The sequence below is a fragment of the Lactuca virosa genome, chromosome 2 (assembly GCF_052849685.1).
Source record: "Lactuca virosa cultivar CGN04683 chromosome 2, Lactuca_virosa_CGN04683_v6, whole genome shotgun sequence".
Taxonomy (NCBI): Eukaryota; Viridiplantae; Streptophyta; class Magnoliopsida; order Asterales; family Asteraceae; genus Lactuca; species Lactuca virosa.
In genome coordinates this window covers 153442787-153455199 of record NC_136427.1, presented here as the reverse complement: position 1 = coordinate 153455199, position 12413 = coordinate 153442787, and the positions used below count along the sequence as shown (strand labels likewise).

Sequence of the window (12413 nt, the reverse complement as noted above, 5' to 3'; positions counted from 1 at the left end):
CAAAAGGTGCAGGTGAAGGGTGATCTCAATAGATTTAGGAATAGAAAATAAAGGATAAATTTTTAACTTGCCACATATTTAAAATATTTCTAAATGGAAGTCCATTGTGCTTTTAAATCAAACATAATATAATGTTTTAATTCATTTAAGTTACAAATCTATTAAATTCTCATCATTTTGATAAATTAAAATCTCTTTCAAAAGAATCTATGAATCAAAACGCCCCTAAAAAGAATCTAAAATAATTGTGGATGTTTGATTGATTAGTAACACCCTATAAATATAGTGTTCAATAAAACTAAAAGAATAAAATGAAGAATCAGTAATGAAACCGAAAGTATATATTAAAGAAGATAACAGAAAAAGTTCAAAAAGATAATTTGAAGTTGACGAACGATAGTTATTTACTGTATATCTATCGATATATAAACATTTGTTATGAATAGTTAACCTGTACCGAGGTAACTTTGAATAAATTAAGTGAAAATATAGTTTGCCCTTTGCGTACGTCAATCTAAAAACAAGCATGGAAAAACAGGTTTACCCATTTTATCAGTTTCTGGCAATTGTTTTAGATATTACATGATCAAGCTAAGCCACACATTTTGAGCATTGATATTTATCACATAATCATGAAAACATTATATAAGACACACATAAGCTTGATGTTCTTCCAATTCATGAGTGCCACAAACAAACCATGATTGATCAGTTTCTAGCACTGCTTCTCCTCGTAGTTATTTCATACGTTTTATCGATCGTTTACAAAAACCGGAAATCTGGAAGAAGCAAAATCAATCTTCCACCAGGAAGTTTTGGATGGCCGTTCGTCGGAGAATCTATATCATATCTCCGGGCGAATTGGGATGGAACTCCCGAGAGATTTGTTCGAGAACGGATCAAGAAACATGGCAGTCCATTAGTATTCAAGACGTGCGTTCTTGGGGAGCGTATGGCAGTGCTTTATGGTCCTGCCGGCAACAAGTTCCTGTTTGGGAACGAGAACAAGGTGGTGGCGGCATGGTGGCCTTCGAGCGTGAATAAGCTTTTTGGCCGGTGTTTGATTACAATCCGTGGTGATGAAGCGAAGTGGATGAGGAAGATGATGTTGTCGTATCTGGGACCAGAAGCTTTCGCCAGTCATTATGTTGCCACCATGGACATCATAACTCGTCGCCATATCGAAGTTCACTGGCGAGGTAAATAAATGATTTACTTTTCCCAGTTCTATACCTGCTTGCAAATTCATTTTCAATTGAAACCTAAATGTTTATAAGGCATCAACTCATTCACTACAACCCGCTAGCTTAATATTAGCCTTCTGGTTGTTGTCATATTCACATGAATTCGGTTCTTGAACCTTCTTTGGTCCCAAGCCTGTCATATATACTAGTTGTTCAATAAGCTCTTCTTGAGGTATACTAGTATATCATAGGTTCTTAAATCTTGTGGAATTTTTTGGAATATCCGGGTCAAACTTTTGGTGCATGTAATGCTTTGAACTTAAGGGTAATCATGTTAAACTTGTGATCTAATAATAGAAAAGACTATGTATTCGATTTCTTCAACCTTAAGCGAGGAACGTCACGCAAATATTGAAAAATCACATGTTAATTCGTATCTTCAATTAGCATTTCCATTTTATTAATGAATAGATTTTAGTATTTAATTGCATTCGAGTTTATGCATTAAAGTCGCACAAATATTTGTTTTTCAACTGTTCCTAAATCCCACGAAGGCAAGGAGAAGGTGAACGTATACCCAACCGTGAAGTTATACGCCTTTGAGCTCGCCTGCCGTTTATTTCTGAGCCTCGAGGAGCCAAACCATATCGCAAAACTTGGTTCCCTGTTCAACATCTTCTTGAAAGGCATCATTGGGCTACCTCTAGACTTCCCAGGCACACGATTTTATAGATCGAAAAAAGCAGCGGCGGCTATTAGGAAAGACCTTATGACGATTATTAAAGAGAGAAAGGTTGCTTTGGAAGAAGGAAGGGCATCATCCTCACAAGACCTCCTGTCACATTTTCTTACATCTGTGGACCGCTTTCGCGCCGGCTGCGACTGCACCGGGGCCTGTCTCTGCTCTCGTAACTGTAACTCAATCTCTAACTCACGCCGCCTGGCGGCCTTCTTTTGCTCCAGCAATGTATCACACCGTTGGGTAGCAACGAACTGTCTAATGTCAGTCTTGAGCATGCTTACATAACGCGTCATCTGAGCCTTCCCGGAAGCAAACTCCGGGCAAAACATCGCCCTCTCAGTGAACATGCGGGTGATCTCCGTCCCCGACTCCGTACCCTGTCTCAACTCCAAGAACTCCTGAGCTAGCCACTCACGCTCGACTCACGGAATGTAACGGGAGCAGAACATCTCCCTAAACCGATCCCAAGAAACTGCAGCTCTCTGCTCATCTGAATAAGACCCCGTCATCAACCTCCACCAGTCCTTCGCCCCGGACCTCAACATGTTCAGGGCACACCTGACCTTTTGGTCAGTCGGGCAGGAACATGTGAAAAAGCATCCCTCGATGTCCGATAGCCACCTCATGGCTATGATAGGGTCCTGAATCCCATCGAAAGTCGGGGGCTTCGTGTTATCGAAGTCCCGGTACTGAAAAGCCCGACTGGCTCCTACCCCTGCCGCTGTTACAGCTGCAGTACCTGCCGCGGCAGCCGCCTTCGCGAGGACTGCATAGAGCTCGTCAAAGTACTCGACCATGGCAGTCTTGATAGTCCCAAACAACTCCAGAATCTGACCTCGGACAATCTCGACCACCTCCTCGCGGATGATCTCCCTGACCCGATCCTCTGTCAACACCGGCTCCTCCTGGACGATAATCTCAGGAGCCGTTGTGGCCTCCTGATCACCCTGTCCGGACCCCGATCCGGATCCAGTCATGAAACGCCTCGTAACCACCATTCTGAAATACAACAGGAAGATATCAGGCAATCCGCACATATAACCGAGAATTAACTCCCTACCAAACCCTAGGGGTTGTGACTTCCTTGCTACGCGTATGGGTCCTGTGCTTTCAGTAGTACGGGCCCATACTACCTTCCACACCTACCCATATTTTTCTCAAGTATCACCACAACACCCTAACCTAATATATATCATAGTGAGCACTCAATCCTCACTCCTAGAGGAATGCTAAACTATCCCATAACTGGCCTACCGGACTCACACAACCCACCCATCCATGAAACTTCCACCAACCTTGCAGCACTAGTGTATGCTAGCCATACATAACGCTGGACCCTATAGACTTTCGAATATCCAATCCTACCCTAAGCCCTAATCAATAAGAACAGAACATAAGGCCATATCAAACATTCTCAGGCTATAAGATCTTAATTATATACAGTTGTGATGTATACACAAGTACCAACAGTAATGATGTCAAACTCATATAAGGAAAACCCTAGCCTAACAGGCATCATGAAATCAGGCAATTCTATCATGCAATTCCTGAAGATCCCTAGCCTAGCACTAGCATGTTGTTCTAACATATCACAATATCAAATAACTGTATGGTATTTTGGGGTCTACTTACTGGCTCCGGCTGATCGTACACTTTACATCCTCCTTTACTTATTTTGAAAACCATTTAAAAAAAATCGTTTTAAAATCATTTCCTTGATTTGAGATTGGATTCACACGAATGTTCCTCCAATTCACTCAAACCAAGGCTCTGATACCAACTTGTAACACCCATAAATTTCATGCCAAATTTAAACTTTTAAAACATTCAAAATACCAATAGTTATTACAAAAAGGTTTCCAAAATAGTTTAATATCAGAGTTCCCAGAAATCATAATCATAATCGAGGAAGTGTACGGTCACGCCTTCGCCTTCCCGCGATCAGCCGATGTACCTGAAACAGTAATCGATAAATGTAAGCTCGAAGGCTTAGTGAGTTACCCCCAAAATACCAACTTCATACAACCATAACATATCATATCAACAATACAGAACAGCCATGCATATCGAGTCTACCGTGTGACTGGTCCGCCCGCACCAGGCCTTTAGTCCACCTAGTCCACTATCCGAGTCTACAGTATGACTGGTCTGCCCGCACCGGGCTTTCAGTCTATCTGGCCCACTCTCCAAGCCTTGGCACGTCTGGACTGCCCTCTCGGCGCCTTCAGCCTATCCAGACCGCTCGTCGGGCCTTCGGCCTGACTATGTGCCCTCCCGGGTCTGCAGTCTATCCGGTCCACCCTGGGTATGTTGGCCTACAGCACAAAGCAGGACCCGCCTCAACCAAACCCCCCAATCAAAACAACCATCTGCACATATAACAGATAATCACATAACAGTCTATAGACAACCAACCGATCTAACAGATCATATAGCATAGCAACATCCTATAACCAGGATACCGACCTAACCAGTCACTAACATATCATTTTCCTATATACCAGGATACCGACCTAAACCAGGTCACTAAACACAATACCGTCCTAACTACCGGGACACAGATCTAACATATCAATAAGCATATCATGCAAATACCCGGATACTAATCTGATAAAGGGCCGACCTTGGGGTCGTAGACCCTGTTGATATAGTAAGGATAACTCACCTCGAAGTAGCTCGGAAGGTAGTGTCAAACTCCTCCAAATGTAGCTCCAACTCCAACGCCTATATTCACCAATGTCCTTTGCTATAAATACCCAATTTACCAAAATACCCTCAGAAGTCAACTGATCAACTCTTGGTCAAAGTCAAAGTCAACTGTCAAGGTTCAACAGTCCATGTTGACCTTCACTCGTCGAGTACCCTAATCTACTCACCAAGTTCCTTGCATAACTTTCCAACCCGCCGAGTCACTCGTCTGACTCGCCGAGCCCAAGGCATTCTTCATCGGACTCGCCGAGTCGCTCATACAACTCGCCGAGTCTACGACAATCTTCATCGGACTCGCCGAGCCGTTCATGACACTCGTCGAGTCCCTTCAGTCCTTCATTCATACAGACGATTTTAAGCTGCTTCAAAGCTCCAAACAATAGATCTAGGCTCCCAAGGCATGTTTATCACGTAAAGTTTCAACCTTTACGTGCATGCAAGGCTCTAAAGGCTTAGAATGTCAATCTCAAGCTTACAATGTGGTTTATCTCAACATGGAGGGTTCATGCCTGCTAAAGCTGGAGACTTTATGGCTTTAGAGTCCAAGATGAGCTCAGATCTGAAGTTGAAACTCCATATCCTAGCCCATACCCGAAAATGAATATCACCCATGCTATAAAAGCCCTAATCTTTAACATGAAGAGATCTAGAAAGAATAAGGTCAATGTAACAACTTGTTACCTTCAGACTGATGCCACTGAGCAGAGAGATCGAATCCACCAGCTCATCTATGATCAAATCTTCTTAAACTCCAAGCCTTCTTTTTGTAATTGCTTCAAAACACACTTTCCCTCCTTCACACACTCAAAGTGGGGGTTTGGATTGGTTAGGGCTGCTTCTGGACGTCAAGCGGTGATAAGGGGGCTGAGGTAAGGACTTTAGGTCCTTTAAATAGGGTGCAAGCCCTAAGATTAGGGTTTTCTCTTCCCAGCACCAACTCGTCGAGTCCAGCCGCCGACTCGGTGAGTTGGTCACTTAACACGTAGCCAAAACCCGCTTTGACTCGACGAGTAGGCATACCTACTCGCCGAGTAGACTCCTTAAATTACACATAAGCCCCTAAATCATACTTCTGAAGTTTGGGATGTTACAATGTATCTGACGCTCCAACAACCCGTATCCAAACATCGTTTCACCTTGAGAAGGTAAAGTCTCGTCATCTGTGGGTATGAACGTTTGATTTGACAAACAGAAATAAGAACAACACAATGGGAGGATGATTTTGTTGCCAAAAATGGTAATAAAAAATCATTCATAAAGATGAGTGCAAGAAATAAACAGTAGCTATGTACAATGAATCGTCACTCTAGTCCCTATGATTATTAGGGATGAGCGTGGGATGGAACCGGTACCGACCCGTACCGTTCCCGTTCCTGAAAACCGAATTTGGTCGAAAGTCAATCCCGAGTACCGAACCGAATTAACATCATCGGTACCGGTACCGGGAATGGTACCGGTTTTCGGTACTAGTACCGGTACCGGTGGTACCGATTCAGGAATTTCATGTATTTGGAGTACCAAGTACCGTCCCATATTTTTACATTCGGTACGGTTCGGTTGTGACATCCCCATTTTTACGGCCAGAAAAAACCGATTTTGTTTATGCTTTTTAATAAAAATCAGAGTAACTTCTTAAGAAAAGTATTGCGGAATTTGTTCCCAAAACAAAATATGATATAAATTTTGTCAAAGCATTTCTTAAAGAAATGTATTTTCATTACATTACAAAAACTCGGGATGTCAATCATCAATACAGACCATAAGCATAAACCAAAAAGAAATAAACATCTTAGGCCACAAAACACAATCTGGTCTTAAATCCATAATGTCTCGTCAAGTTATCCAACTATGCTTTTGCCACTACCTGTAATACAAGAAAACTGAGTGGGTCAGGCTGGGGAGCCTGGTGAGCATATAGGGTTTTCAACCCACAATAATAAGTTCATTATTTATTTTCATCAAATTACTAACCCGGTTACCCGTTCCCGTTATCCTCACTTTACGTCTCTAAAGCATCTATTATAAGGGACCTATCCTAAGGAATTTCATTGGGATGGACACTACTGCTAAGGGGATTCCTCAGCTATATGTGTCTGTAAGGCAACCATGGGGGGGGGGGGGGATGGAGTACATCTTCAAAAACACCTACAGGTTGCGAGCCTGCTAGCGTTCCACTGGACTGCCTACAAAAGTCTGTGGTCGTCATCTATACTCCGCTAGATGACTGGATCATCTTAAACATCGTAAATATCGAGGCCTCTCATCATTTTATCACACATCATCTATTTCATCTACCCATGGTCCAGATCTGTAAAACAAAGCTTACGTCTTTCATCCAACATACTTTCAAAGCATAAAATATTTATACAGTCTAGATCTGAAAAATAATGTTTACAACTTTCAACCAGCATAACTTTCAAAGCATAAAATACATATACGATCTAGTTCTGAAGAAAAAGTTCAGATCTGAAGGAAAGAAGTTCAGATCTTTCATCCAACATAGATCTCAAAGTACACAGTTTAGATCTGAAGAAAAAGCTTAGATCTGAGGTGACAAAGCTTAGATCTGAGATGACAAAATGTAGATCTGAAGGAAAAAGTTTCAGTTCTGAAAGAAAGAGGTATAGATCTTTCATTCAGCAAACATCTCTGGTAAACAAATGACATATTTATACACATAGCACATAATCTATATAAAATACTTCATATATATGTGTAAGATGAAAGTGACTATACACTCACCTAATACAGAGTGATTTGGACAGCACCTCGCTTCTAAAAATAATCTTCTTTGACGAAACCGGGAAGCTTGCTTGAAAACCGGGCTCTGCACGGGCAGAGTTTCAAACTGAAAAACTCTTTTTCTCGGAGACTCCGGGAGCCTCGGGGCTTCCTTCGGGTGCTAGGGGATTTACCTAGACTTTAGGGGGGGGGGGTTAGGGACCTTAGAGAGAGTAAGAAACTAGAGAGAGAGTGAATTTTGGAGTGAAGAAGTCGGCAGCCTTGGCCTTCTATTTATAGCAGCGAAGCTCAGACGTACGATGGGCGTACTGAGCCCTACGTTGGGCGTAGTTCGGATAAGGTCTCCACGTTGCGAGGTTTCGGTGGTGGAGCGTGACTTGTCTCGGAACCGGATAAGACCGCAGTACGCTGGGCGTACTCGACCTCAGACGCGGGGCATCAATGCGAAGGCGACGTGTCGCAATCCGAAGCGAGGCGTGATCAGCAAGCGACGGCCTAGATCATGCCACGTCATCAATTTCGCATCAGTCTCGCAATTTTCCTTTCTGACTTCTAAAAATGATAACTTTCGCATACGAGCTCCGTTTTCGACGTTCTTTATATCCACGCGTAGGCGGGAACGTACTCTACAATTTTTGTTTAGACTCCATCGGCTAATTTTGACTTTATTTTAAAAGTTATATTTTTAACAGGCCGGGACAGGATTGGTCCGTTAAAAATTCATAACTTCTTCATCCGACGTCCGCTTTCGTCTGTATTTTTTCCGTTGAGCTCCTATTGATGAGATCTTTGACTCTCGTTTAGGTTGTGTCGGCCAACAATCGACTGATCTACTATTCGAACTTCGGGTTGTGCATTGCCGATCCGAAACTTAGAAAAATCATAACTTCCTCATACAAAGTCAGATTTGGGCGTTCTTTTTATGCACGCTCTCGGTTTAACGTATACTACAACTTTTGTTTAGATTTCTAAGGCTAAAAAGTCTTCTATCGTAAATTCACTATTTACGTTTCCCGGTGTCGTGCCGGTTTTGCCGTAAAACTTCGACGGGTCATAACTTCTTCGTTATAACTCGGATTTTGGCGCTCTTTATATACCCGGAATCATTGTTTCGACTACTACAACTCTATGTATAGATATTGGGTTTATCTCACACTTTAATTTTGACGCTTATTTTTATCCTTTATTATTTCTTTATAATCAAATATATAAGCACATAAATCACATAATACTCAAATACTTCATCTTTATTACTTCAAAAAGATTTACAATAGTTGACCTAGACTATTACATCATCTAATAATACTTAGCCCCGAAACACGGGCGTTACAATTCTCTCCCCCTTAGCATGATTCCGTCCCGGAATCATGCATCATCAAACAGATGCGGATAGCGAGTCATCATGTCACTTTCTGTTTCCCAAGTGAGATTCGGCCCATTCGTATGTTTCCAACAGACTAGCACTAAGTCGACCATCTTGTGTCGTAACTTCTTAGTCTTACGGTCAACGATAGCCTCGGGATCTTCGATTAGCCTCTTATTCTCATCCATCCTTAACTCTGAGATTGGAATTATGTCGGGAACTTCGCCCGTGAATTTCCTCAAATAACACACATGGAAGGTGTTATGAATACCGTCTAGTTCTTCGGGCAATTCAAGCTTGTAAGCTTGGTTCCTAATCTTCTGAAGAACTTTGAACGGTCCAATAAACCTTGGACTCAACTTTCCTCGTTTCCCAAATCTTATAAGTCCCTTCCACGGTGAGACTTTGAGCAAAACTGAATCCCCAACTTCGAATGTCATCGGTCGTCTCTTCTTTTCAGCATAGCTCTTCTGACGATCCTGAGCTGCTAACATCCTTTCCCTGATCACCTTTAACTTCTCAGCAGTCTGATGGACTATCTCGGGGCCCATAAACTGCTTTTCTCCGGCTTCAAGCCAACAAGACGGCGTACGAGACTTTTGTCCATATAAGGCTTGATAAGGTGTCATCTTGATGCTCGAATGGCAACTGTTGTTGCAGGAAAATTCTACCAGAGGTAAGTGTTCATCCTAGTTACCTTGGAACTCTAGGGTACACGCTCTTAGCATATCCTCCAACGTTTGAATCGTTCTTTCGCTCTGACCATCGGTCTGCGGATGATAAGTTGTACTTAAACACAATTTCGTACCCAATTCCTCTTGTAGACTCCTCCAGAATCTTGACGTGAATCGACTATCACGATCTGATACAATCGTTAAAGGAACTCCGTGAAGTCTTACTACCTCCGTCACGTAAGCATTAGCAAGCTTCTCTATAGACCATCTTTCATTGGCTGCTATGAAGTGTGCACTCTTAGTGAAACGATCCACGACCACCCAAATCATGTCGTGACCGTCCCTTGTCCTGGGCAGTTTAGTGACAAAATCCATGGTAATGTCTTCCCATTTACCCATGGGAACAGGCAAAGGTTCTAAACTCCTATACGGTTTCTACTGTTGTGCCTTAACTCTCGCACATGTCACACACTCGGCCACATACTTCGCAACATCGAGCTTTATTGTCGGCCACCAGTAGAAGGGTTTCAGATCCCTATACATTTTTGTGCTGCCGGGATGAATCGAGTACATGGTCTTGTGAGCTTCTTCCATCAGAAGATCTCTTATTCCTCCCGTCTTAGGTACCCAAATCCTATCTTGGAATACCTTTAGCCCTTGACTGTTTGTACTGAACTCCAACGTTTTACCCTAACGTTCTTCATTTCGGTCATTCTTCTCTGAAACTTCTTCTTGAGCTTTCTTAATACTTTCCACGATCGTTGAGACAACTTCAATTCTTAGCGCTCTTGGCCTTCTCCTTTCAAGGCTCAATTTTCGGCTTAAAGCATCGGCTACGACATTTGCTTTACCAGGGTGGTACAGTATCTCGCAGTCATAATCCTTAAGCAACTCTAGCCAACGTCGTTGCCTCATATTCAACTCTTTCTGATCAAAGAGATACTGAAGACTCTTATGATCGGTGAAAAGCTTGCACTTCGTGCCATAGAGGTAATGCCTCCATATCTTTAGAGCAAATACTACCGTTGCCAACTCCAAATCATGAGTGGAGTAGATATTTTCATGCTCTTTCAATTGCCTCGATGCATATGCTATCACCTTATCCCTTTGGGTCAGAACGCAACCTAACCCAATTCCAGATGCATCGCTATAAACTGCGAAGTCTTCGACTCCATCGGGCAGAGAAAGAATCGGTGCTTCACACAACTTCTTCTTTAACTTCTCGAATGCTTCTTCGTGCTTCTCACTCCAAGTATAAGTAGCTCCTTTATGGGTCAAAGCTGTCAATGGAGCAGCTATCGAAGAAAAGCTTTGGATAAACCTTCGGGAATATCCGGCTAATCCCAAAAAGCTTCAGATCTCTGTACGAATTTTCGGTCGTTCTCACTTCATCACAGCTTCAATCTTTGCTGGGTCAACCATGATCCCTTCTTGGTTAACCACGTGACCCAAGAATTGGACTTCTCGAATCCAAAAATCACATTTGGATAACTTTTCGTATAGCTTCTCATTCTTCAGAACTTCTAACACTTCTCGCAGGTGCTTGCCATGCTCCTGCTTACTCTTTGAGTAAACCAGAATGTCATCTATGAACACTATTACGGATTTATCGAGGAACGGTTTACAAACCCTGTTCATCAAATCCATGAATGCTGCTGGAGCATTGGTTAGTCCAAACGACATAACCAAGAACTCATAGTGCATGTACCTCGTTCTCAACGCGGTTTTCTCAATATCTTGCTCTGGCACCTTCAGCTGATGATATCCTGACCTAAGATCGATCTTTGAGAAATAGCCTGAACCTTGCAGCTGATCGAATAGGTCATCAATCCTTGGCAATGGATACTTGTTCTTCACCATTGCCTTGTTCAGCTCTCTGTAATCAATACACATTCACATGCTTCCGTCCTTCTTCTTTACGAATAGCACCGGAGCTCCCCAAGGTGATGAACTAGGTCGAATGAAACCATTGTCCAACAACTCCTGAAGTTGCATCATGAGCTCCTTCATCTCCGTCGGTGCTAATCGGTACGGTGCTTTTGCTATCGGTGTCGTTCCTGGTAACAAGTCTATTCGTAACTCCACTTGTCTATCAGGGGGCAATCCAGGAAGATCTTCGGGAAAGGCTTTCGGATAGTCACACACCACTGGTATTTTCTGCATCTCCTTCTTCTCTTTCTTAGCATCGATCACAAATGCCAAGTATGATGTGCATCCTTTGGACAAACATTTCCTGGCTTTCATTAGGAAATGATTCCAGAATTCACTCTACGTTTGTCCCCGTAGACCACAAATGTCTCCTTCCCAGGCGGGTTCACTCTTACTATCTTCTTCTTGCACAGTATCTCGGCATCATTGGCGCTAAGCCAATCCATTCCCAGTATGATATCGAAACCATTCAGCTCAATAGGTAACAACCCCTCATGAAATTCATTTCCATTTAAGTCGATGACGATATTCCTAATGCAATTGCTAACAGGTATGAATTTGCCACTAGCAACTTCTACAACTAGGGAATCCTCAAGTTTTTCTATAGGCAATGCTAGTCTTTCACCAAATTTATGTGATATAAAGGAGTAATTTGCTCCAGAATCAAACAATATATTGGCAGGCAATCCATTTACAAGAAAGGTACCTGAAGCGACGTTCGCTGCTTCCTTCGCGGCTTCGAGTGTCATCTGGAAAGCTTTGGCTTTTGGCTTCGGTGGGACATTAGGCCTTGATGCCTCCTTCTTTTTCGGGCAATCCTTAGCGATGTCCCTGATGGGTTTGAGCCATAAGAACTTTCCTATGTGCACATGCAAACCCTAATTGCTTGGATCTAGGTTTCTCTAATTGAACATGCATTGAATCCAAGACTTGCAATACTAGATCTAATGTAATATATTGAATCTAATCATATGAAATCAGATATGAAATAATACCTTGAATTACTTGCTTGATACTTCTTCTTCTTGGAGCTTAGAGTCACAATTGTCACTCCTCTAATGGCTTACAAA

General features: G+C 42.5%; 1 pseudogene across 1 annotated transcript; it reads left to right on the top strand.

Moving 5' to 3' along the window:
• The first annotated feature begins 649 nt into the window (after positions 1 to 649).
• Positions 650 to 2211, top strand: LOC145157897 (beta-amyrin 28-monooxygenase pseudogene; annotated as a pseudogene). Its single transcript, XR_013737222.1, has 2 exons — positions 650 to 1199; positions 1739 to 2211. The product of XR_013737222.1 is annotated as a beta-amyrin 28-monooxygenase pseudogene (transcript).
• Positions 2212 to 12413: the final 10202 nt, after the last annotated feature.